Below are 23,528 nucleotides of genomic sequence, written 5' to 3'. Positions count from 1 at the left end.
GCCAGTGCCTGTGGGCAGATTCAGTTGAGCTCCGGTGGCTGTAAGACAAGGTCTAGGTCATTGGAACTGCGCAGGGAAAGCTGCCCTTCCAGAGGCTTCTATGCCTGGGCTCCTGTGCTCCCATCAAGGCCAGGACACCCCTCCACGAGGACACACATTGTCTCAGGATGCCTTGGTTTCAGGCCTGACTACAAGGCCAGACTGTTCTCATCTAGAGAAGCTGGAGAATTCTGGCCCACTCTTGAAGATAATGATCATGATCATCACAATGACTCGGATGGTTTGTCGAGGGCAGGGGTCCTGTTACCCAGTATAATGGATTGAATTATGTTCCCCCCCAAAATGTGTTGAAGTCCTAACCCCTCTACCTCAGAATGTGACCCAATATGGAAATAGGGTCATTGCAGAGGTAATTGGTTAAGATGAGGTCACACTGGAGTAGAGTGGGCCCTTTGTCCAGTATGACTGGGGTCCTTATACGAAGAGAAGATAGAAACACGCAGGGAGGAACCCACATGATGGTGGAGGCAGAGAATGGAGTGATGCATCTATAAGCCAAGAATTCCAACAGCAGAAGCAGGACAAGGCAAGAAAGGATGCTCCTTACAGGTTTCAGAGGGCACACGGCCCTGATGACTCCGTGATTTGGGACTTCTAGCCTCCAGAACTATGAGATGATACATTTCTGTTGCCTTAGGCCACCCAGTTGGTGGTACTTTGTGACAGCGTCCTCAGGAAAAAACTATAGTCATCTCTGCCTCTCCAGAACCTGGCACCTCACAGCATTTGAGGAGTGAGCGAATAAATGAAGCTTAGGGAGGGATGGCGGGGGGTGGCGTGAGCAGAAAGCAGCAGTGTGGGGTGAGACAAGAGAACGACTCAGCCCTGCGTGTCCAGTGGAACGGGTTGTGCTCACCTCTCGTAGGAAGGCTCTGTGGCCAAGAACGGCAGCAGATGGGCTGAGGGGAGGCACCAGGGCAGATCCTGAGGGGCAGGGAGAGGCCAGAGAGCCTAGAAGCCCCTGGAGGTGACCCATGAAGCTGGCTTCTCACCTCAAGCGTATCCCCTCTCCTCCCCTGCTCCAGCCCACACTCACTCCCACTCTCTGCAGTATCTGCATTCGAGCCAAGGCGCTCTTCCCCCAGCACTGGTCTGGCCCTGGGGAGCAGACCCCTGGAATGGTCCCAGGAGGAGCTGGAGCCCAGCAAGGCAGAGGGTGCTGGTGGGATGAGAGGGAGGGTGGTGCTGAGTGGCACCAAGAGCTCAGCTGGAATACGTGTTATAGGCCCAGGCTCCTGTTTAAATCCATCTAAAACTTACTATTAATGTGACTTGGGGCAAGTTACTTGACCTTCCCTGAGCCTGTTTCCATATCTAAAAAGTGGAGCTATGTCTACCTACTCTGTAATAGCATCCTAAAGGCGAAATGAAATATTAAATGTGTGTGGTGCATCCTCCTTCTCCGCACCATCATCATCGTCTTCTGTGGTGGCCAAGCCTCTCTGGGAGAGGGAAGGGTTGGGGAGTTCCCCGACCACATCTCTGCCCAGATCCGGTGACAGCCCCCAGCTAAGCATGAGGAGACCCCACGGGGTGAACCAACACTATAAAGACGGACATGAGGCCAGATGCTAGGGACTGACTGGGAGCTGGGTTTCAGGGAGACCTGACTGCCGCTGAGAAGCAGGCCATGTGCCTAAAACCAAAAGTGGGAGGACCCGTATTGTGGAGGAGTTTGTTGGGCATAAAAGAGGCCACCTGTGGGGGTGGGGGACAACCCTGATGTTCAGGGTCAAATGGCACGAGGAGGCTTCACCTGGCACCTGTGTTTCTGAGGCACTTAATGGTGTCTGCTTACCAAGCTCAGCTCCCAACAGTAGCCAGTGATAAAAGTGCCCTGCCACCTCCACCATGATGAATTAACCAATTAAATGATTCTCATTGTGGGTGGGGAGCATTAAGGACTCAGGTGTTGCTGTGATAAGGAGTGCTGTTGGCCTGAAACACATCAAGCAGATAAAAGAGGCCTGTGGAAAACAAGTGGCAGGTGGAGCTAAAGCAAAAGGGAAGTCCTGGGAGTATATCTGGTGGCCTCCTCCTCACTGGTAACTGCTTGGAGGCTGAGTAGCCCAGGCTGACCCGGGAGTTGCTCCTGCAGCACACAGACTGAAGGAAAGCACGGAGCAGAGGGCTGGGGAGGGGGGCAGGCCCCCAGCCACTGCGGGCCAGGGTGCAGTGCAGCCCAGAGCAGCAAGGACGAGCTTCGAAGGCAGAGGTGAGGTGCCGTCTGGGTCCCCCTGGGGTCTCCGTTTCTCCCTTCACCCCTGGGTGGAGGCTGGAGGGGGACACTCTCTCCATCTCAGATGGGGGTGGCTGGGAGGCCAGGTTGGGCTTGGTAACATGGGAAATCCCGGTTGGTGAGAGCAGGGATGTTCACAGGCTGAAAGCAGCAGGGAAAGAGGGTGCAGCCTTGTCCTTGTGTGGAGGTGCTCCAGGTGGCCTGGGAGGGAGGGAGGGAGGGAAGAGCTGGGGGGAGAGGAAAGGTCCCAGAAGAGATAGATGCCCCACCTGCTGGCATTCTCCTGCTTCTTGGGGGTCAAACCACACAAGGCAAGCTTCACTTGGTGCTTTTGGTTCTGGGGTGCCTAACAGTGTCTGTACAGTCAGCGACGGAAGATGGGCTCCCCTAAGTGCCCCGCAGCCTCCATTATGATAAATCGTTTAATTAAATGAGTTTCCTCACGGGTGGGGAGCATTAGGGCTCAGACCCCAGGCTGAAGACCATTATTAGCTGCTAAGCGGGGAAATCTCTTTGGCCAAAGAATCTAGTGTCTTTACTCAATGTGTCCTTCTCTCTTTTTCTCTAAAAGGAAAACACTGGTTTTCCTGAGAACCATCTTGGGTAACTATGTTAGGAAGCTGTGGTAAGATAAACAACATCTGAATCTCAAATTGCTCACATCTCACATTGCTTGTTTCAGACACATTAAAATGTTAATGAAGATCTCTCTCAAGACTAAATAATACATACTTTAGCACAGAATAGACTCTCTATATTTATACAGAGTATGTATATTGCTTTTCAGCCCAACCCATCTTAAGGAATTTTATTTCAAAATTGCTCAGGAGAAATTTAAATTGGACAGAAGAGGAAACAGATTTTGGAACAGGCCTGCAGGACACTTCATAACTCCTCCTCTTTATCTCTTTAGAGTGATAGGCAACTCGTTCCTAGTAAAGCTATGCCTGCTTAAAATCAGAGCATATGTTTGGGTGTAGCTCCAAGGGTCGATCAGCACGATTAATCATCTCCAGGGCTTCCAGCCTGAAGTAAAATACTAGAAGGGAAAAGAGCTAGAAGGGAAGGGAAAAAGAAGAGCTGTGGTCCCTCTGGTGGACAGTTTTGGAGTGGCACCCAGAAATTCACTCAAGAATTCTTGCCGGTGCTCAAACAGCTCACAGGACTAGATCTTTCAACACGAAAGACGGCTGTTGTTTCCCTAAATCCAAGAAAGTCAGTCTACATGTAAAATCCAAGCTACTTAATACAGTAATTAACTAGGAAAGTACTGTAAATGTGATAGAGGTAATTTCTAAAAGACAAGAAAACCAAATATCTGGTTTATCTGAATTTTAGATGTTTACTCCTTAGGTCATCACATATTTGCTGCTCTTAAGAACTCTGATATATAATGAAATTATTGCCATTGAACTTTCACTTAAAAAAAGGGAAAGAAATTTAGTTGATGTACAATATTTGTTTCAAGTGTGAGACGTAGCAGTTTGACATTTGCATACATTGTGAAATAATCACAGTAAGGCTAGTACGTCTGTCCCCATAGAAAGAGAGAAAAAGCAAAAATAAACAAATGGTACTACATCAAACTAAAAAGCTTTTACACAGCAAAGGAAACTATCAACAAAACAAATGATTTTTTTTCTCTTGGAGACAGATCCAAAAACATATTTCTAAGACCAATGTCAAAGAGCATACTGCCTATGTTTTCCTCTGGTAATTTTATGGCTTTGGGTCTTACATTTCATTTTTCTGATGCAGTTGTGTTATCTTCAGTTTCTTTCATCAATATCTTATAGTTTTCCAAGTACATCTTTTACATCCTTAGATTTATTCTTTTTCATGCAGTTATAAATGGGATTGTTTTCTTAATTTCTCTTTTTGATAGTTTATTGGTGTATAGTATATAGATTCCTGTGTTTTAATTTTATATTCTAAAACTTTGTGTTAACTTTAAGTTTTTTGTGACATCTTTAAGATTTTCTGTATATAGTATCATGTCATTTGCAATCTACAGTGACAGTTTTCTTCGTCTTCAATTTGAATTTTCTTTATTATCTTGTCTGATTAATGTGGCTAGAGCTTCCAATACTATGTTGAACAAAAGTGGTGAAAGTGGGCATCTTTGTCTTGTTCTTAGAGGAAATGATTTCAGCTTTTCACATCGAGTATGATGTTGGCTGTGGGTTTCTCATATATGGCCTTAGTATGTTGAAGTATTTTTCTTCTATACCCTGTACTTGAGAGTTTTTATCATGAAGGGACGTTAGATTTTGTCAAAAGCTTTCTCTGCATCTATTGAGATGACCATATGATTTCCATTCTTCAATTTGTTAATGTGGTATTTCATATTGACTGATTAGTGGATATTAAATCATCCTTGCATTCCTGGGAGAAACCCCACTTATTCATGGTGTACGATTTTTGTAATGTGTTATTAAATTGGTTTGCTAATATTTTTTGAGAACTTTTGCATATATATTCATCACAGAAGTGGCCTGTAGTTTTCTCTGTAATGCTGGCCTCAGGATGAGTTTAGGAAAATTCCCTCTTCAATTTTATGGAAGAGTTTGAGGAGTGGCATTAATTTTTCTTCAACTGTTTGGTAGAAAGCTCCAGGGAAACCATCTGGCCCTAGGATTTTGTTAAGAGTTTCAATTACTGATTCAGTCTAACTCATTATTGGTCTGTTAGAGGCTCCATTTCTTCCTTATTAGTTTTGGTAGGTTGCATGTTTCTAGGAATTAATCCATTTCTTTAAGGTTATCCAATTTGTTGGTGTATATATAATTGTTCATGGTAGTCTCATGATCCTTTGTATTTCTGTGGTACCAGTTGTAACATCGTTTTCATGTCTGAGTTTGATTCTTCTCTTAGTTTAGCTTAAGGTTTATCAATTTTATCTTAAAAAAAAAAAACCCAGCTCTTTTGTTGACCTTTTGTATTGCTTTTTCTGGTCTCTATTTCTGCTCTGCTATTTGTTATTTCTTTCCTTCTATTAACTTTGGGCTGAGTCTATTTTTTTCTACTTCTTTAAAATTTAAAGCTAGCTTATTCATTTGAGACTTCTTTTTTATTAATGTTTATCACTATAAACTTACCTCATAACTTTTTTGCTGCACCCCATGAATGGTTTTGGTAATGTTGTGTTTCCATTTTTGTTTCAAGATTTTTTAAAAAAAAATTTCCTTTTGATTTCTTTTCTGACTCATTGGTTGTTCAGGAGCGTGTTGTTTAATTTTCACGTATTTGTGTACTTTCCAGTTTTCCTCCTGTTACTACTCATCTCTAGTTGATGCCATTCTGGTCAGAAAAGATACTTAGTATGGTTTCAGTCTTATTAAAGTTTTTAATACTTGTTCTGTGATCTATCATGTGATCCATCCTGGAGGATGTTCTGTACGCACTTCAGAAGAATGTGTACTCTGCTGCAGTTGGATTGACTGCTTCATATATGTCTGTTAGGTTAATTTTGTCCAAAGTGTAGTTCAAATGTTTCCCTACTGATTTTCTGTCTGGATGGCCCATCCATTGTTGAAAGTGGGATAGTGGGAGTCCTCAGCTGTTACTGTAGTGTTGTCTGTTTCTCTCTCCAGATCTATTAGTATTTTCTTAATATATTTGGGTGCTCCGCTGTTACACAGTTGATTGTTACATTCTCTTGAATTGACCTCTTTATCGTTATATGTGACCCACTTTGTCTCTTGTACAATTTTAGCTTAAAGTCTTGAAGTCTATTTTGTCTGATTTAAGTATAGTTATCTCTGCTCTCTTTGGTTTCTACTTGCCTGGAATATTTTTTTCCGTATCTTCACCATGGGCTTATGTGTGTCTTTAAAGCTGGAAGAATCTCCATAGGTAGCATATAATTGGGTCTTTGGTTTATTTTCTTGCTTTTTTCCCCCCATCCAGCCACTCTATGTCTTTTGTTTGGAGAACTTAATCTATTTACATTTTGAGTCATTACTGATAGGTAAGAATTAATGCAATTTTATTGTCTTCTAGCTGTTGTGTTGTTCTTACTCCTTCCTCCCTCTCTTGCTGCCTTTCTTTGTGTGCTGCTGATTTCCCATAGTGATATGCTTTGATTCCCTTCTATCTTTTGTGGAGCTACTGTAGGTTTTTGCTCTGTGGTTATCATGAGTTCCACATAAAACATGTTGTAGATGTAACAGTCTATTTATGCTGATAACAACCTCAATGGCATATGAAAACTCTTACCACTTGTACATTTTTATGTCACAATTTACCTCTTTTAATATTGTGTATTCACTAAAAAATTTGTATAGCTATAGTTATTTTAATGCTCTTGTCCTTTTACCTTTACACCAGGGTTATGTGATTAGCACACCACCATATTAGAATATTAGAGAATTGTAAATTTGGCTATATGCTTATTTTTTTATCACTGTTACTAACTAGCATCCTTTCATTTCAGCTTCCTGAAAGAAATTCCTTTAGAAATTCCTGAAGAATTCTTTTAGCATTTATTTATAGCATTTTCAGAGTTCTTTATATATTCTATATACAAGCCCCTTTCAGATACAAGATTTGCAAACATTTTCTTCCATTCTGTGGGTCATCTGTTTTTTATGGTATCCTTTGAAGAACAAGAGTACTTAATTTTGAAAAATGCCCAGTCTATTTTTCCTTTTGTGGCTTGTGATTTTGGTTCTAAGGTATGCAACTAAGTGGAAATAGCAATATATGGAGATTTATGTAACAATCTAGTTTTCTGAAAAAGGATGGATGAGAATATATATTTGTTTGCCTGTGTATGCACAAATTGGTAAGTTATATAGGAAACTGAAAAGAGCAGTTGTCTTTGGTTGGGGAGAACTGCAGGGATTGGAGTCATGGGTGGGAAGGAGACTTTATGCCATTTTATTTTTTCATGTGAAATTTAAAAATTTTCAAAATGCAATGATTAAGAGTAAACCTAGAATTCTAACACTCACACTGATTAAAATAAACATGGACTCAAAAAGGCAAGAAAATTTTAAAGACAGTATATGTATATGGCAGAGAACATTCAAATAAAAAGAGCATGGAGTGAAAATGGGTCCCTTACTCCTGAGTCCTAGTCCTTCAGATGTCACCACTCTTCCCAGTGTCTGGTGTAGCCCACCAGAAATATTCAGTGAGTATACACATGTGTGTACAGGTACAAACATATACCATTCCTGTTAAAAAAAAAAAAGAAGACTAAAAACACTGTCCTGAAACATGCTTTTTACTTAATAGATCTTGGAGATTGTTCTATAGTGATGTAGAATCTGCATCAATAATTACAGGTCTACTTTATTTTTAAACAGGCTAGTTTTATAAATGTCATCTAACTAGTCCTTGCTAATGAATTTTAAGGTTGTTTCTACTCTATTTTTACTACAATACTGCAGTGAATTTCCTTATACATATATATTTGCACAGGTGTACAATGTATATGTGATGAATGTGTGTAAATACTGTGCAATTGTGGGGTTAAGGATATATATGCTTTTAACATTTTCGTGTATTTTCTAATAGAACTCTATAATCAACTTACCAAAAATACCCTTTGAGGATTGTGCCTGGAAACATTTCTTGGAAGGCAAATCTAGTGCTGATGGACTCCCTCAGCTTTTGTTTGTGTGGGAAATTCTCTCTCCTTCATTTCTAACGGACAGCTTTGTCAGGCAGAATGTTCTTGGTTGGCCATTTTCTCTCGGCACTTTGAAACTACCATTCTGCTCTCTCCTGGCCTGTGAAGTTTCTGCTGAGGAGTCTGCTAGTTACAGTATAGGGGTTCCCCTGTAATTCACAAACTTCTTTTCTCTTGCTGCTTTTAAGATTCTTTGTCTTTGATTTCTGATAGTTTTATTACAGCGTATTTTGAAGAAGATCTCTTTGAATGATAGATGAACTTGGATATCCAAATTTGTCCTCAGATTTGGGAATTTCTCAGCCATTATTTCTTTAAATAAGCTTTCTGCCCCCTTCTCCCTCTGGAATGCTAATACTTTGCAAGTTGTTTCTTTTGATTGTATCCCATAGGTCTTATAGGCTTTCATCATTCTTTTTTGTTTTCCTGACTGAATAATCTCAAAGTTCCCATCTTCTACCTCATAGATTCTTTATTCTGTGTGATCAGTTCTGATAGGAATGCTATTATATTCTTCACCTCATTTTATTTTTCTACTTCAGAATTTCTGGTCCTTAATATCTCTGTTAAACTGCTCATTTTGTTCATGTATTTTCCTGATTTCATCAAATTGTCTTTGTGTATTCCTATAGCTCACGGAGTTTCCGTTGATCGCCAGGTCATCCAAATCTGGGTGACAGTTGGGTTTCCTCAGGGGCACCCAATTCACAGTGGGTGATCAACACGTTAAAAACACTTATTTAAATTCTTTATCAGGTAAATCACAGCTCTCCATGACTTTGGGATCATTTACTAGAAGATTATCATAATCCTGTGGTCATATTTCCTTGATGTTTTGCTTTGTTGTCTTTGTATCTGAAGTAGCAGTCACCTCCTCTAGTGTTTACTAACTGCTTCAGGAGAGAAGTAATTTTAGTAAGCCCGGCTAGAGATTCTGAGGCTTTCTCAGATCGGTTATGGATAAGCCTGCTCCACACTTCTTGCTGTCTTGTGGTATGCCTTCTCTTGATTCGGCAATGCAGAAGGCTGGGTGCTGACACCCTCCCTTCCACCTCCCAAAAAGTGGGGCTAAAGCTTACGCTGTGGTCTCTCCCTGTCCTGTAGATTCAGGCTGGCTTTGTTTGCAATGCTCACTAGCCAGCTGCCAAAGCTTCCTCTCGATGCTGTCAGGAGCACATAGAGGAGCCAGCCACAGGGTGTGGGGGGGTGTTGTGTAGGTGAGGCATTGCTGGTTCCATGGGCCAGTCAGGAGATCTACCGGTAAAGTGTCCCCAGTGGTGTGGGGCTAGCTTCTTGATGGGACCATAACAGTAGGCTCTGTGACCCTTCAATGCCCTCCAAAGGTTCTGTCTGCTGCTGTTCTAGCAACTTCCACCCTCTGGTCATGCAGCTCATGATTCAGTAGTCTGGATGAGAAAAAGGGGTCTCTTTGGCAGCATCCAATATAGTTGAAAAAGCTTGGTACTCAGTCTTTCCTTCCCCTCCAGGAGAAATCACAGGTTGAGGTCTCTCTTGATACTGAACTGTGCCACCTTAGGGGAGGGGTGATGAGAGTAAAATCAAACTGCTCCTCTTCAAAGCATCTGAACTCATTAAATTTTATTGCTTCAATGGCACGCTGAAAATTCTCCACTGGAAACCCAGACTTTCACAAAAGCCTTCTTGTCCATGGTGACTATCTAAGATAAAACTTTCCAGGGGTTTCCAGAGTGTAGCTGAGTGGGACTGGAGCTGGTTCACAGACCACTGCAGGGTCCAAGCAGGGACCTAGGTCTGTATGTCTATTACCCAATGCCCAGGTGGATGAGATTCCTACCAGATTGCTTGGTACATGGTGTTGGCTCACAAAGCTCCCACAAAGGCATTTTTGTCTGTAAGTGGATGCCAAATTGTTGGGGGTGGGGGACACAAATGAGGGATGGCTTACTCAGCCATGTTGATGTTACTTCTGAAGTTGGTTGTCTTTGAGGATAAATGGATGGCTGGGGCGAAATGAGTATTCAGTAGTCTCTTCTTAGTGATCAGATTTCCTTGCTTTGCCCTCTTTCTTTAGGTACAATTCTTTTCAGTTCTGAAGGCTAGAAGTTCAAAATCAAGGTATTGGCAAGTTTGATTTTTTTTCCTGAGGGCCTAAAGGGAGAGGATCTGTTCTAGGCATCTCTCTGGCTTGCAGATGGTCGCCCTGTTGCTTCCTCTGCATATGCTTTTCACTCTGAGTACTTGAAATTCCACATATTCTTAAAGCTAGTGAACAAATGTTGGTATTCCACATCGTGGCATTAGTTTCAAGATATTAATTCTTTCAGCCATTGGAATCAGAGTGAACAAAAATGAATGAAATCATAGCCAGCTAACAAGGCTTTCACAAGTGCCATAAAGGTTTGAATTCAAAGACCAAGACAATTAAAGATAAAGTGTTGACTCTTTTGGGCACTTGCTGACAGCCTCAACGGCTTCCTCCAGGCCTCTGACAACCCCAGCCACTGTGTTCCCGGTCTATTCCTTCCCCTGGGCTAAAGCTGCTCAGGCTCCGAACCTGCGCCCTGCAAAATATAGTAAAGAAAGAACATTGTGAACATTCACTACTTTGCAAGTGATCTTTCTCTCTGTGCTTCAAACACATGAGCAGGTCCATTCACTGTGGTTTACAGTTTTTTGGTGACACTTCCCGGGTGTGGGACTGGCAGTGCTGTAACCCGGGTCTGTGCCACTCTTCCTCACAGTTGTCTTCCTCATCAAAGGACCTCTGACACTCAGCACAGATCCTGGCCCTCAAGAGGTTCTGCATGACTCTTGACTCAATAAACAGGGTAGTAAATTAAGACAGAATTTTCCCTATGCCACTTGAGAATATAAGCTAAATTAATTAGGGGAAAGGTAGAGTGTGGCAAGTTGAATATTTCTCTCTCCTATAAATAAGAATGCTAGAAGACAAACATCGTCTTTTCAATAATAACCACAATAAAAAACCAGAAACACCACGATAAAAGTATTGTTCTGGCAAAACAGAAGTTTGCATGCGTATATGTCCACATAGTTCATTTGAGAACCTCAGGGCTCTTTATTTCTGTTACAGCTAGACACAAAATGCTCAGATATATAAAACAAATGATAACAAACTGTAAACACTTACAAAGGTGAAAATATAAAGAAATGAAGACGATGGATTTATGTTTGCAAACAATTTTACTTTGAATCTGTCTGGTGTGAAAACCTACCAGTTTATCAAAATTTGTATGTGATACAACTGTACGTTAGAATTACAGTGGACAAAATGCATGAGATCCCAATCATCAATACCCTACAGCAATTAATGATTATAATTAAAACTAATATGACCTCCAACTATTTTCCTAAGCACTGCTGTTATGATTTTCTATTTAAAATTTTCATTTTGGGGAACAAAACTGACCTTTATTCTCTTTCTTGAAAAAGTATGAACATTAATTAAATCTTCAATCTCAAATTTTAAAACTTAGAGCTCTTTAAGTATTTCTGCTAGTCTTTGACTATTTTTGGTACATTGCAAACTTTAGGAATACCTTGATCAATGTGACTTAAGGTCATTTTTTTTTTTGGTCTGGATAGTGCTCATGCTTTTTGTCTTTATACCAAAGCAGTAAGGCAAGAAAACTTTTCCTTTTTCGTATCACATAAACAGAGAATATCTATTCATTTGAAAATTCAGGGACTAGGAGCAGTGCAGATAATCCTACCCACAGGAAATTAAGGCTGCTGTGAGTTTCCTTTCTATTTAAACCATAACATAAGATGAGCAGTGTCACTGCCTATAAATGTTGTTTATAAGCATTTGGGCTTAAGTCACAGGAGATAAATATTGCCATTTCTGTTTGTATTTATTTATTTATTTATTTATTTATTTATTCTGTTTGTATGTTAATAAGACACCGTTTTCACAATTACCTTTGATAAGTTTAAAGGTGAAGTCAGAAAACACTACACGAAGCTGAAGCTGGATGACTTTGCTACAAGGAAATAATGGTTGAGGGAACAAGAATGGTTTTCCAGTGTCTGGCACTGTGCCCCTAGCTCTGCAGAGACATGCAGGCCACACTCCAGCCAGCATGGCACAGGTGTGGGCACCTTCCCTGCTCCAAAGGGCCTGACCTGCTATTGCCAAAGGCCCAATGCACAGCTGTGCATGAACCACCAGGTGCCAGTTAGAGTATATCCTGTTTGCTGAAGTGTATCAGTCTTTTCTGAGGCAAGCCTTTCTAGATATGTGAAAGAGAAAAATCACAGCCTAGTCTTACTGTAAGAGTTCCCAAAATCATTTCCTAATATGAACATGAACTCGGCTTTGCAGTACGCATCCATCAGCGTTAGCACCATATTTAAGCCTGAATTGAGGTAAAGATAAACTCTCAGACTTTGGGTAGAAATTACAGCAGCAATTTTGAATGGGGTGTTAACATCGGTATTCTTTCTGATCATTAAAATAAGTTGTTTGAAAACTACTTGATCCCAGGTATACATGCCCAAGTATATATTGAAACTGATAAATTATAAAGCTGGGTGTATGAGCTTTTTAGCCAGAAATGTAGCAAAGCAGAATTCACATTTCTGGAGTTCAAAAAATGTTATTATTGGCTTGATGAAGATTTTGTAAAAACACTGTGAGCCAATATCACAAGGCTGGCTGATCAAATGGCAATGCCTGAGACTGTTTCTCAGAGCACAGTCAAGTTTCCTGTGAATGCCACCCAGTCAGCACCAGTTCCTGCACGAATCATCCCCTGCTTGTTGCTCATTAATAAGAAGGTAAGTAGGTTTTCTTTTCCCCAGTTATTTGAATTTATGTAGAAAAACTTCCCTGAAACTTGTACTTAACATTTGTATAAAGGAACAGGGAGGAAAGACCCTAAAACTTAGTTAAAATTTTGAAGGGGTAAGAGTGAAAGGATAACTGGACTAAACAAGGGAATTCTCTACTTAGTTCCTGTAAACTGATAAGGTGAAACAACGTATAAAATAAAAAACTAGGAAAAACTTTACAAATTGCTTTTCCCTCCCTTTAACAGTACTTAACATATAAGAGAAATAATAAATCTTAAATATAGCTTTTGGGGGCATAACACAAACTAATTTTTCAAAGGAGAACAATTACAATTATTTATTAAATAAAATAGAACCTTGGAGTTTGAGCAACAGTGGAATTCCATCTCTAGTCACAGCTGGTCTTGGTGCGCAGGCAGGGGCACTGAGACCAGTGCTGACTGCTCAGGCAGAAGCTTCTCACTCAGTTTGACCAATATTCCTCAATATTCATCAAAAACACTCATCAGCAGTATTTTCATCTGACTCTGAGATTTAGATGAAGATACAAGTAACTTCCCTGCAGACAAAGAAACATTTTAGGGAAACAGTACAAGGTTTGTTCGTAACCTCAGTATTCAGCTGAAGACTGCAGATCATTCTTCACAAAACCCATGTAAACAGTCATTCTTCTTTATAAATCTGCTGGTGCTAACTGCACCTAACTGCTAATACACATGGAGGTACAGCTTTGCTAAGTTTGCAAGAATGCTAGTTAATATATAAGAACTCTCAGTTCCCTATCGGTCAGTTCATTCACTTCCATGATCTTCTCTAAGTGTTCCATGCATCGACCATGGTCCTACAAAAACTAAGGGACTCTCATATTTTCAGTAACTGCCAATCCTTTTAAGCGATCCACGTCTTCTTAAGAGACCTGAAAAAAGGAAGGTGGGTTACTCTTTAAATGCAACTGGGGCTGAGCCCCCTCTGTGCCCACCTGCACCTTCTTCTAAAAAATCCCACTATGAATCCCCTCCAGCACCCAACCTAGACTTCCATTCCCCTGGAGTGATTTGTGTTTCGTTTTTCTTCACTTTCCTCTGTTTGTTTCATATCGGTTATGGCATCCTTTATTTTGCCTTTTTAAGATACTTTTAATAAAATATAGACTTTGTCCCTCTGAACTTGTGCAATTCAGGAGCACTAGGTGCCTTCACGATGCCGTGCGACCATCACTACCACGCAGGCTCACACCATTCCTTTCTTCAAAGCAAAACCCTGGATCCAGAGCACGCACTCCCCACCACCACCCCAGCCCCTGACAGCCCAGAGTCCTCTTCCCCTCTGGGTGTCTTTACCTCTCCTGGGTGTTCCCTGTCAATGAAGCCACAGGAAAGGTGGCTTTGCATGCCTGCCCTTGTGGCTTAAGTGGGGGCTGGAGATGTTTTCTTTTGTTTTCACTTGAAATCGCATTTTGATCATTTGAAAGGGAAATCCAGGTGGGCTAAAGATGTCATGTGCAAAATGAAGCCCTTTCAGTAACTGTGCATAACCTCAGGAGAGGTACTGCTCTTCCCCCTGTCACACCAAAGCCACAAGACAGAAGGGAGATGCTTAGCTCTTCCTGGGGAAAAAACAAAACCTAGCAAATCAAGAAACCAGCAAAAGCCCAGAAATATAGCCAGAAAGACACTCCACGACCCGTAAGATGCGTTCCTCAGAACCCAACGTTGGAGAAAGGCTACACATCCCTGGGGTCCAAAAACCTCTCGAAACCCAGTGCTCTAAACAAACACAACACACACGGGCAGTTCCAACGAGAGGCACAGCAGATGGCCAGTGTGCCTTAGAGGTGCTTGACCTCTCGGGGGAGGACACAGGCAGATGGACACACTGTGGAGACAGCACTGGTCACCATGACGCTGGCAGGTCTTTAGCCTGGTGACAGCCAGCCCTGGTGACAACGTGAGGAGGCAGAGGCCCCAGCAGATCCCCCGGAGGGACGAGAGAACAGACACTCCTCTCCAGGGAAACAGTGTGCAGGACACATCAAAGGGCCACAGGCGCAGCAGCCCTTCCCCGGTAGTGCCGATCCTTACAGCTGACCCCACCAAAGTGCTCACACAACTTGCAAAGAAGTTTTACTTCAGCAACATGAAAAGAATCAGTATGTCATCAAGACATTTTCAGAAGTGACCTGCCCTGGGCCCTAATGATACAAACACGTAAATACACAGATACGCACATGCATCCAGGAAAAGAGACAGAGAGACTGAAACACAGACAGGCAGAGGGAGAGAGAAACAAAGAGAGAGAGAGACAAGACAGGCGCTGAGAGACACAGAGGGGTAGAAGGAACAGCAAAGCTGGGAACAAGCGGAAGTCACGCCCATTTTCAAAGCAAATATACTGAGGATGAAAAGCTTATTTCATTTATTCCAGAAAGAAAGCTACTCATAGGCTATCTTTATTTCAGAAACTAATTCTCTCCTGGTCATTTATTGCGATGATATATTGAATGGATAATAGACATGTTCCATTCAACATATACACATTTATATGCAACAAAATATATATTATACATAAATATATATATTTACATGCTCAATTTTATATTTTATAAAAGCAACCTGAAAGAATTTGAAGGGCAGAGTATACAGTTGTACAAAAAGCCACCTTTCAGAACACATTAGGCGATGTCTTTCCTATTTCTCTGTAACTCCTATGCTAGCCAAACGAGCCGCTAAGCAGCCTAAAGATCTGCAATGAAGGGTGCCTCTCTTTGCAACTTTTATGCTTTTCATGTCCACAGCATAATCGGTGATAGGAAGAAACTGATTGTTTTGCCCTTGGACCTAAATGTCACTATGCATTTGGTTGGCTTAGACTTTCCAAAGGATAAAATCATCCCTTTGTCACGTCAAAGAAAGTACCAGAAAACAAAATTGTCAAAGGAGAGTTATAATTTCCTATAATGGAAAAAGAACCTACCTTGTGAGAATGGAAGATTTCCAAATTATAAAGGAGTCAGATCAGTTGGGCAGGAGCGGGAGGCAAGGGCACCAGCCCGCTCTGGCCAGGCAGGCCGCGGGCGACTCTGAGAGTCCAGGCGCGGGGCGGGCTTGGCGGCGGCCCGAGCTCCACGGAGGCTTCCGCGCCCGTCAGCAGAGCGCCCAAGCGGAGGGGGCACAGCTTTGGGGCCAGGGGAGGGATAGGGAGCAACAAGGGCTCCAGGGTGCTCAGCGTGGGGACCGACCAGGGCTCCGTGGTGCTCAGGGTGGGGAGCGACAAGGGCTCCGGGTTGCTGAGTGTGGGGACGAAAAGGGCTCCGCGGTGCTCAGGGTGGGGAGCGACAAGGGCTCCGGGGTGCTCAGGGTGGGGAGCGACAAGGGCTCCTGGGTGCTCATGGTGGGGAGCGACAAGGGCTCCAGGGTGCTCCCCGCGCCCTCAGCCGTGGCCCCCGGCGCCCAGACTGCCGGCGACCGCCCTCCCCGCCCCGCAGAGGCCCGGGGGCCTCCCTCCGTACGCGGGGACCCGGGGCGGCAACCACCGCATCCTCCCTCCTTCCAGCGCCCCGTGCCCCGCCGCCGTCGCCGTACTCACCTCAAGGGCGCAAACGGCACAGCCGGCCGTCGGCCTCGTTCCCGCCGAAGCGTCTCGCTGCGGTACTCCCTGCGTGGGCGGGCTGTTCCCCGGCGGTCGCACGGGGTTCCGGGGTGGGGGAGCGGGGAGCAACGAACAGAAGCGCAGCCTGCTGGCATTTTCCACAGGCCGGCGCCACCGCAGCCGCCTTGGGTCCGCACAGCCCCTGCCGGCCGCAGCTCTTGCTGTCCCGCGGAGCCGACAAGCCTTCGCGGACAGAGGATGGAGCCGCGGCGAGAGACGGAGTTCGGGCGGCGGTGTGCGCAGACTCTTTCCTGTGGGGATTGCGCGCATGCTCAGCAGCGGGGCGGGACCCGCGGCCGTTGGGTGGGGGCCGGCCCCGCCCAGGGGCGCTGGTCCGGCTCAGCCAATCGCGAGCGCCGGGTACCCCGTCGCGGGCGCTTTGAATGCTTCGTGGGCCGCCTGAGGCAGGGGCAGGCTGGCCACGCCGCTGCCGTTTTGGGAGATCTTCTGAGATCGGGAGGGGAACCCGTCCCTCATGCTTTCGCTGGAGCCCCACCCTCGCCTGGCCGCGGGACTGGCGGAAAAAAAAAACAGCTGGGAAAGTAAAACAACACTGACTTCAGGTAAGTTACCTCTTTGGATGGAAGGAAGGGAATGGGATAAAGGAAAGGTGAAAAAGAAACTTCAAGCATTTGTATATTATTTGATTTCTTAAAAGAAAGATTTTTAAATGCTAACATTTTGCCAGAATGCTTAAATTTTTTAAAGAAATAAAATGTTTATAATTTTGTTACAAAAATACCCAAAATATATTCATGATATGCACACAGATATGCATATTGTATATCTAAACGTAAAAAACATTATTTAATGAATAAAAGTATAGAAATTTTCTTTATCATTAAACTTTATTCTTTTCCTTAACTTACTATTATTTCAGGTACTTCAGGGCTCCAGTGCTTGCCAGGAGATGCACATATCCAAGAAGGCCAGTCCCCAGCAGGGAAGCAGGATGGAGCCCCAGGTGCAGGTAGGTCAAGGGAGGATGGGGATGCTGGGGATGGTCGGAGGCAGGCAGGCAGGCTCGAGGTTGGGCAATGGGGAGGGAAGCATCGGGGTCTATGTGGGGCACAGGTAGGCCAAGGCAGGATGGAGTGAGGGCTGCTGTGTGGGACCCAAGTAGGAAGGGAGGGAGGGGTGCTTCAGGAGCCAGGGTCGGGGTATCCCCCCCAACCTCCTGCCACCTCCCAGAGCAGCAGCTGAATCCCTCCTGAGCTCCCTGTCGGACAGGCCAAGCTTTGGTATCTGCATCCTTGCTGCAAGTTGCTACACAGCTCCCCTCATCTGGATCCCCCTGCCCGCTTTTCTTCCCCGCCAGCGACCTGTGCTCAAAGGCCCCGCTGGCTGGGACACCAGACCCAGTGCACCGTCCAAGGGACACCAGGGGGATTCCCTTGTTCTGTGAGCCAGTGTTCTCCAGGTGGACAGTTTTCCATGCCTCTCCTCCCGATGTGCAAGGCCTTCTCTCTAGGTGCTAAGGCCCTACACATTGACCTGTTTGGGTTTGTTTCTCGGCCTCCAATTTTACCCCGTCAGATGACTGTCCATAAGTTTATAAGAAGCCTTATAGGGCTAGGAGGGCAATGTACACTTCTTGTTCTTGTTCCATTTTATCTTGGCTCTTCTTAGAAATTCCTCATCCCCCACCCGTGATGTCCAAGTCCTTGGCTGCCCTGAAGCAAGAATCCTGGTGCTCGATACCTGACCAAGCTCCTCTTGGTACCTCTCCATCCACAGAGCCGCATACTCTGCCCGGTGGCCAAGAACCCTCAGCTGTCTTTGCTGTATCTGGAGTGGAGTCTGATCTCTCTCCCTTTTGGCACTAGCCTTGAATAAACTCTTTCCTACCATTTTTAACAAGTGTCCGGTGAATACTTTCTACTCACCAGCAGCACCATGGAGCCTGCCGCGTGGCGGTCACAGCTCAAGCACACCCAGGCTTACACCCTCAGTTACTAGGTTTCCCGCACACGCCCGCACGACACAGAACCTGAGAAAAGTCTGAGCGCTTCCAGAGCGTGGAACCCGCGCACCCCACCTCTCCTCCAGTGCGTTCTCCTGGGGTCTCATCCTGCGCCTCCCTCTGTCCACGGCTTCCCAGTGGTCCAGGCTCCCCACTGGCAGTTCTCAGGTCTCCATGGTGACCGCGCTCCTTTCCTGACCATGCTTCACACCACCCCACAGGGTCATCAGGCAGGAAGCTTTGGAAGGTCCAGGGCAGGGATACAACTTAACCTGTTCTCAAGGGGGACAGAGGCACCCACTGACTTTCTCTGAGGATGCAGGAGATTTAGCATCTGCCACAATGAAAGCCCACACTCCACTCTGGGCTGGGATGGGTTTTTTTCCCTAAATCACAATGACAGCCATCACTCACTCTACTAAATGCTGTTCCCAGCAGCCCTGGATTGTGCTGTTTCACCGAGGCCTCTGCCTGGAGGTGGCTATCCCCATCTGCCCAAAGGGCCCAGGACTCCCTAGGTCTGCATGGGGCACAGACCAACAGTGAGGCTGGACCCTAACTTCCATATTTCATTTCAGTCAGGCAAGTTTTTTTCCTATTGTTTTATAAAAGATTAAAATAGCGGGAAGACACTGGTTAGAGAGACTAGTCATGAGGAATTACAAATAATTCAAATCTTCTTCCCTGGAATCTCACATTTAGGTGCAAAAATTGAGCACCAAAGTATGCCCATCCACTGCTCCCACCTGTCACGAGATGGGGCTGCTCATCAGAAGGGGAGCAGACCCCACGCCAGGGCCCCGAAGGAGGACAGGGTGACTGCATTGTAGAAAATGACAGGGTACATGAAACACACAGGAGTGTCTTTAAAACATGCACACACTGATCTGTTTTTCAATTAAATTGGCCACGGAGTTTAGTCAAGCAATTTTTTTCCTTTATTTTTGTTAAATACAATTCCAGAAAGTATAGTGCAAACACTCAGTAGAAAAGTTGCAATTAAGAAATGTACATTCACATTTAACATTTCAGTCCATTCACTTTGTTTCTAAATAAAAATAGGACAAATTATTCAATGACTTGTCTCAATTTAACAATCTTGGAATAGACTGGAAGGTGCTCTACAGTGTCCAGTGGACGTAAAAATAGACCCGTATTGATTATACAAATCTGTCATGAAAAGTTACCCAGTGATATTGAGTTGTTGTCCTGATTCAGACATCTCGTTTCCATGTCTTCAGAAGTGTTCTCAGTGAGCTCTACTGATGGGAGGATGTGTCACCCGGGCCACTCTGTGCCCAGGAAGGGACACGGAAGGGCTGAAGGGTTCCCAAAACCCTTCTCAGTGAGTAAAGAGAACCCAAGATTGGGCTTTGGGTTTACCTTAAATGAGAGTGGAATCTGCTGCTAAGAGGTGGCCATGATCACCTTACATCATCTCCACGTGTGCAGGGTGGTGTGCGGTCAGTGTGCACGAGAGATGGGGAGGGTGCCGGGGCCAAGTGGGGGCGCTGCAGGAGGGGTGCGGGAGCCACTGAGGCATGGGGGCCAGGACCCGCCATGGCGGGACGCTCTGCGGCCAGCCGGCGGACAACCCGTGGTGACCGGGGCCTATCCCTTTGCTCATGCTGCGTGTCTTGGAAACCAAAGGAAGTGACACACAATTAGGAACATCACGGCATGTGATGCTGGATGCAAAGGGCTTGTGCAGCCACGGTTTCGCCAGGGCCAAAGGCAGAACTACAGGCCTCTATGGGACTGATGCCTGGGCGGGGAGTGCCGGTGCTCCAGGCCAGCAGGAGAGATCGTGGTCTATTCATCAGGAGTCCCAGGACGTGGGGGTGATCCCCTGAGACGTGTGCTTTGTGCCCGGGCCTCAGCGGGCGTGGGAGTTGCTGGTGGGAGGCAAGAAACATGTTGTGACTGCTGGTGGGCCCACTGCCCAATGCACATGCCCCGGGGAGTGAGAACCCGCGGACTGGACGCTACCTGGCTGTGCCTGCAGGCGGCCCTGCACATGTTTTAAAAGCCCAAGAGGTGGCGAGATCTCCTGGGGGTTGGTCTGGGACTTCCTCTCTGTTTAAACGCCAATTCTTAGTCAACGACTGCCAGCTGTTTTGGAATCCAACCCATCCAAAGTCTGATCTGCCTGGAACCACAGAAGTCAGTGCCTGGGGGAGCCCAGGACACCCTTGCTCCAGCGGCTGCCAACTGCTCACCAACCATCACGATCCCCATCTCGCCTCCCGCACATTTTCAATGAAATCTGTTCTTGTATGTCTTCTCATCCCCAGGAAGGAGCAGTGACCACCTACATCGCTGCACAGCATGACGGGGACACGGGAGGGCTCTGATCAGGCATTGGGGGCTGGGTTGGCTCCACATAAGTGGAGAAGCGTGTGGAGTATGAGGGCATCTGGGGGCCCGCGTTCTCCCCCTGGCTGATGTCAAAGAGGCCTTACGGAAAGAGACAGGACAAGTGTCCTCACTGAGGGAAGAGTCTGTGTTTTCTAAGACGCGCTGGCAGGTGGCGCTGCCGGATACAGTTTTAGGATAGAACGTACGCTAAAATAAGGCAGAGAGTTTTCAGGCCAATGCTGTATGACTTTGCTAGAGATCCATTGTTAAAGCACAGGCAGGGCTCAGCTGACAGTCCATGTGCTGTTCCAATCTCACAGCATGAGGCCTAAATGAGGGTGACTCTGTGCCTGGGCACATCCGGGGATGGGCGATGAGGCAAACCCGATGCCTGGGGACCTGCCTGGCTGTTCCGTACCAGCGGCCAGGCACCGCCACCTCCGTGCGCACTTTAGCTAAGGGCTCCAACAACACCAGCACAACTTTGCTGGTGTCACTGTTAGCTGAGAGATGCTGAACTTGAGTGGCTCCCTGGGTAACTGTGAGGGAGGTGGGCAGGGGCTACCGACTCTTCCCTCCAGAATCCCTGCACCAACACCCACCTGTATCTCTCCCCTCAGGCCTCCACGTATACACAAATCCCAAACACAACAAAATGAAACAAAGGACAAACTACGGAGAATGGGACCAATTCAGTGCCTTGTTGCTGCGGGACTTCAGTAAAGGAAAAAATAAAAGAGACTTTCTTCCTCTCTAGCAGATGTTGGAGACAGATGCCCAGGCACAACTGGGACCTTGGTGGAAGTCAAGGCCACCTCTGTGTCCCAGAGCTGCTGCCCCCTCTCCTCCCAGGGTCAGGATTTATAGGGGAAATCAAGTCATGTCTGTCAGGGAATGCCCTGGGTGTGGCCGTCATTTGTTCATGTTCCAAATTAATTTGTTCTTTATATGCATCCATCTTAATCCCAGGAACAAATAAGTGGTTTTAATTTTGCCTAAGCCATGCCATTCACACACACACCACACACACACTTGCATTAAGCATGACCTCTGGCAGAATAATTTCTTTTTATCTTAGAGAACAGATTTGATATGGAACAGATTATATTTTCAGGGTAATTAAGGAATACAAATGTCTGAGTCGTTAACACAATGTCAAGTCGTGTAAGGAGGTCTAGCCCCAATGTAGGACCCTCGAAATTCGGTTTGTTATGAAACAGATGATGGAGGAGACAAATTCCGCTTCACCATCACAGGACCTGCCTCCACAATGTGTGCGCGCACAGGAGAGACAAAGGGAAACTCCCCGAACCCTTTCCAAAGCATCCTGTGGCCTCCCAGACGTGAAAGTTCACCAGGCGCTCCCCGTCTGGGGTGCCGGCCCCTGACCACGAGAGGGAAAATCTAGGTCAGATTCCAGTTGCTAGGGCTGGTCCCATGGTCCATGCTGGTCTCACTGGCCGCCCTGCTGGCCACGCCAACCCCAGTCCCAGCCACTCGAGTGCCCCCTGCACCCCACGCTCCTACATGCATCCCTATGTTCAGCTGCCCCGCCCACACTGCATCCCTCCCAGGCACAGGGCCTGCCTGTGGCTCTTGCCCATCAGGTCACACAGAATCAAGGGTGCCCTCCCACCACTGAGGGACTGGGCGGTGGTGGACAACTGTCTGTCAGTGCTCCCTGGGGCCAGCTACCCCTGCCTTGGACGGGATTCACTCGAGCTCCTGAGTCCATCCTGGGAAAACTCACAACACTATTCCCCCCACCGCCCACTTTGCCAACCACTGGGCACCTGGCCTGGATATTTCTGGCCACATATGTCACTGGACGATGTGTACTGTGGAATCGGAGCTCTTCAAATCTCTTTGCTGTACCCCAAAGTCAACTTGGAAGCCTGACCCATCACGACCGCCCTCCTGACACCCAGGTGGGGGTCCCCGTCCTACCTGCTGACCTCTGGGCCTGGTGACACAGCTCCCAGCAGACCTTGAACCTCCTGATTTAGACCCACCCACAGCCTCACAGCCTAAGGACTTGTGAAGCCAGATGAAACCCAACGCGCCGTACGGAGAAACGTCACGTCTTCCATCATCCACAGCGGAACCTGGAGTATTACATGAAAATGAGAGGCTGCTAGTGCAAATTCGACTTTCAAAGCAAACCGCAGCAGGGGAGGCGGGATGTTCAGGCCCAGGGACACTGCTGAGGCCGCCAACTGTCAGCTGGCCACAGCTCACCCCTCATTTATTTCACGAAACCAAAGTATTTTGAAACTCATGGTCTCTACGGAGTTTGGATTTTTGGTTTTTGCTTTGTTGCTCTTTTTTTCACCGAAGCCATTACAAAACCAAGGATAAGTCAGTTTCTGGGGAGTTAGTCACACATAACTAATGGGGCTGCATACTGAGAATGACAAGTGTACCAGCAGATCTGTGACCCCTCCCAAGAGAGCTACTCAATACAGGGCACAGTGTGACCTTGCATTTCCTGCGCGGGCGACACACACGGAGGCAGCGGTTTCCTTACAAGTCATGTGTGCGGGTCAGGGGCAGGGCTGGCCACGCGGGGAGTCCAGCAGGATCCCAACTCAGGCGATCACAGAACACACCATGCAGAGGGGTGGGCGCACCCTGGAACCTAGATGGTTCACCCCCTGCCAGGGGGTGAACCTGGACATGGTGACAGGCAAACCCAGCCCTTCCTTCTCGAGAGAGAGGTGAAAGCAGGAATCTAAGCACTCTATCCAGCTCGCTCCTGGGACGATGGTGCAGGATTTCTATCAGCTGCAGACAGAGCATCGCGTCTCTGAAGGCTGGCCGGATCC

At 46.0% G+C, this 23,528-nt stretch overlaps 2 long non-coding RNA genes across 4 annotated transcripts; one reads left to right on the top strand and one right to left on the bottom strand.

Annotated features, from left to right (window-relative positions):
* Positions 1–1,985: 1,985 nt before the first annotated feature.
* Positions 1,986–18,234, top strand: LOC140694957 (uncharacterized). The gene is made up of 4 exons (XR_012070612.1): positions 1,986–2,275; positions 16,487–16,945; positions 17,263–17,352; positions 18,012–18,234. It is a non-coding gene; the product is annotated as an uncharacterized lncRNA (long non-coding RNA).
* LOC140694958 (uncharacterized) lies at positions 7,277–16,400 on the bottom strand. 3 transcript variants are annotated; one of them, XR_012070614.1, is made up of 3 exons: positions 16,320–16,400; positions 13,091–13,650; positions 7,277–10,480 (listed from the first exon to the last, which is right to left on the bottom strand). It is a non-coding gene; the product is annotated as an uncharacterized lncRNA (long non-coding RNA). The 3 variants fall into 3 exon arrangements; XR_012070615.1 differs by lacking the exon at positions 16,320–16,400 and having other exon boundaries at positions 7,277–7,479; positions 7,842–10,480; positions 13,091–16,274; XR_012070613.1 differs by lacking the exon at positions 16,320–16,400 and having other exon boundaries at positions 13,091–16,274.
* Positions 18,235–23,528: the final 5,294 nt, after the last annotated feature.

The sequence above is a fragment of the Vicugna pacos genome, unplaced genomic scaffold (genome assembly GCF_048564905.1).
Source record: "Vicugna pacos unplaced genomic scaffold, VicPac4 scaffold_113, whole genome shotgun sequence".
Lineage (NCBI taxonomy): Eukaryota > Metazoa > Chordata > Mammalia > Artiodactyla > Camelidae > Vicugna > Vicugna pacos.
Note: the sequence above shows the minus strand (reverse complement) of the source record. Positions and strands in the feature narration are given on the sequence as shown.